The sequence below is a fragment of the Plecotus auritus genome, assembly GCF_963455305.1.
Source record: "Plecotus auritus genome assembly, chromosome: 10".
Classification (NCBI taxonomy): domain Eukaryota; kingdom Metazoa; phylum Chordata; class Mammalia; order Chiroptera; family Vespertilionidae; genus Plecotus; species Plecotus auritus.
In genome coordinates this window covers 2,775,640-2,778,875 of record NC_137785.1, presented here as the reverse complement: position 1 = coordinate 2,778,875, position 3,236 = coordinate 2,775,640, and the positions used below count along the sequence as shown (strand labels likewise).

Here is a 3,236-nt window from a genome sequence, read left to right as displayed (position 1 = left end):
TCTACTTTTGCCTTCGTTGCCCGTGTTTTCTGGTGTCATAGCCAAGAAATCATTGGTTATCTCCAACTATCTTTGAAAATCATTGGTTATCTCCAACTATCTTTAAAAATTACCTTGACCTCTTTAGTCAGATCCCCCTCTCCCCGCTCCACGCCCCCCGAGGAAAAGGAACCTATCTCTTCATGAGCTCTCATGCCTCCCCAGAATTTAGCCCTGGGAAGTAGGCGTGCAACATACTTGTTGAATGAGTGAATGATCCACTGTTTGGTGTCCCATAGAATTTTATTCATAGTTTACACCTAACTTTCCCAAGACGGGGGCGTCTCTCAATTCCTCTGGTCGACACCCTGAAGGGAGAAAGGGAGCTTCCGGAGGAGGACCCGCCAGTCCCTGCGTTGCAATATGGCATCTAAGAAACAGAAAGGAGCTCCGGGTTGCCCCAGAGGGCTCTGCACCCGGCAGGAGCGTGGGAGCCTTCCAGCTCTTGGATTGCAGGGTTAATGAGGTGCAACCCCTCCGCCCCTCCCTCCCCGCACCCCTCCTTTGCTCTGCAGAAACCTGAGGCCTCTGGGGGCTTAGGGAAGGCTGGGGCTGGATGAGGCTGGAAGTGGGGGGAGGTGGCAAGTTCCGGTTCTTGCCTGTACCGTTCTTGAATCTTTCTCACTGCAGCTGGAGACAGCTTTTTATGGGGTTGCCTGCTCCAGAGAGGGGGCGGGGGTGAGGGGGGGGTGTAAGGAGAGGCAAGGTCTCTACCCCTTTCCTGGATATGGAGACATTTACTAGGTGCTCCCTCCCTTCCCGAATATGGACACATTCCTAGGGTCGAGGCCTCCCCCCACCCCCCCATTCTTGGATGGGGACACAGGAATCCTTGCTTTGCCTTCCCTAGCCAGGTCGTGTTCCCTACCTCACTGGTGCAGAAGTCACTTTTGCATGTTGTGCAGGGAGCTCAGGCAATTCCCCTCCACACACACACACACACACACACACACACACACACACACACACACATGCTCCACCGAGGTGGGAGACCGAGCGAGGATGGAGGGGTCAGGGGAACAGGCCGGCTTCCTTCCAAGCCCTTGCGAGGGCCTCTCGCCCCAGCTGGAGGGATTAAGGCCAGGAGGCTCCTGGCGTCCCTCAGTCTGGGGTGGCTGCCTGGGCGCGTCCCAGGAGAGACGGCGTGGGCCAGAGGGCTGGAGGCTCCCAAATCCATCTGAGACCTGGAGGTCATTAGAGCGCTGGCCTTCAAATGAGGTGGCTGGTAACCCCGGAGGCAAGCGTGCCTGCCCTCCCGAGGGCGGAAGAAAGGGGGCTTGTTTAGGGGAAGCAATTTCCCAGCGAGGGGCCCTCTGGCTCCCCTTTCCCTGTGGCCCTTCAGCCACTTTGCAAATGAATAGCATGCGGCCGGCCTGCCCCCCTGATCTCAGGGAGGCGCATTGTCCTGGGACGTACAAAAAAAAAAAAAAAAAAAAGAGTTTTTCTTTTTTTTAAATCCTCGGGATCCCCCCCAAGCAGACAATTAGGAGGGAGTGAACATGCCAGGATTTGCTTCTGGCCCAGGAAGGTTAACTCGTCCAAGAGGGGGAACACTCTGGCGATCAGGCAGGGTCTTCTGTGTTCCAGGGCGTTTCTGGAGGAGAAAGGCTTTCGGTGAAAGACAAAAAGATAATCGAGGGCTGTAGCTCCCTCTTCGATATGCAGTCAATACTCAGTTCGCTGTTGGTCGTTTCTCTGCTGGTGTACCCCTGCCAAACGTTAACTCACAAGGCCAACCGACATGGCGGCCAGGTGTGGCTTCTACAGCAAGATTACTGTACAGAGTTAGCATTTGTTATTATGTAGAACATTCTTTACCTATAACTGTGTATAAGATTCGTGTGTGTGTGATGCATAGCTCATAGACACGGACAATAGTTCGATGAAGGCATGGGTGGGATGGGAGCTGGTCAGAGGGGGGGGACAAACAGGGGGTGGAATGGGGGCCATCTGTGATAGCCTCAACAATAAAAATAAATTTTTTTAATATATTTTATTGATATTTTACAGAGAGGAAGGGAGAGGGACAGAAAGCCAGAAACATCGATGAGAGAGAAACATTGATCAGCTGCCTCCTGCACACCTCCCACTGGGGATGTGCCCGCAACCAAGGTACATGCCCTTGACCGGAATCGAACCTGGGACCCCTCAGTCCGCAGGCTGACGCTCTATCCACTGAGCCAAACCGGCTTCGGCTAAATTTTTTTAAAAAAGAGAGATTAGCGCATCTAGAAGGCCACGTGTCCAGCGGGCAGGACTGCAAAATCTCTCCTTGCAGCCAGGGTTCGAGAGCTGAGTTATGAGCTGTGGTGGCCTGCATGTGGCAAGACAGGCTTTTAGAGCGTTTCTTCCCCACTTTGACTGAGTGTTCGCTGAAAGGCGTGCTTCGGAAACTGTAGCCAAAGGGGGCATTGTGCTTCCAGAAAAGTCTCAAGGGAAAACACGGTAGGATGTAGCTGTTGGATCCGGCTCCACAGGGAAGGGCGGAGAGCTTTCCAGTTAGCGTGAAAGTTGGAGATAAAGTTCTTCTCCCAGAACGTCAAGGCACCAAACGTAGTTCTGGACGACAAGGATTCTTTCTTGTGTAGTGATGGTGACCTTTCTGGAAAGTATGCAGACTGAAGTAAGTCACTGCGGAAAATGGCATCGCGGGGGTGGGAGTGGGGGTGGGGGTGGAAGAGGGCGTACGGGGGATCCATGGTGAGGGGAGAGATAAAATGAAGTTTAAAAAAGAAAATGGCACCACGTGAAGCCGCCCATTCCACTGAAGTTCTAAAATGTTTCGTCATGTAAATAATTTCCTCTTCTCTTTTGTAGTAAACTAGTGACATCCAGTCAATAAAATTTAGTTTCACTGTACGGATATGAACATTGTGGAATAAAAATATATAAATGCCTAGAAAATGGTTCAAAAAACCATTTACTTATATGTTAGTATATAATGTTACATATTTAATTATATATGTTGTTTATAGCATAATAATAATATACAATAAGTGAGGGACATACGTTTTTGGAAGCCCTACACATTCCTGATACCCTTCTTCCTGAATGTCACTGAATACTGTCTCATTCTCGCAGTAAGGACCATTCATCAAAAATAAACAGGTGAGCCCTAGCCAGTTTGGCTCAGTGGATAGAGCAGTGGTTCTCAACCTTCCTAATGCCACGACCCTTTAATACAGTTCCTCATGTTG

The 3,236-nt window shown here is 50.7% G+C and overlaps 1 pseudogene across 1 annotated transcript; it reads left to right on the top strand.

Moving 5' to 3' along the window:
- The first annotated feature begins 1,780 nt into the window (after positions 1–1,780).
- On the top strand, positions 1,781–2,661 carry LOC308235276 (10 kDa heat shock protein, mitochondrial-like; annotated as a pseudogene). Its single transcript has 2 exons — positions 1,781–1,791; positions 2,368–2,661. The product of its transcript is annotated as a 10 kDa heat shock protein, mitochondrial-like (transcript).
- Positions 2,662–3,236: the final 575 nt, after the last annotated feature.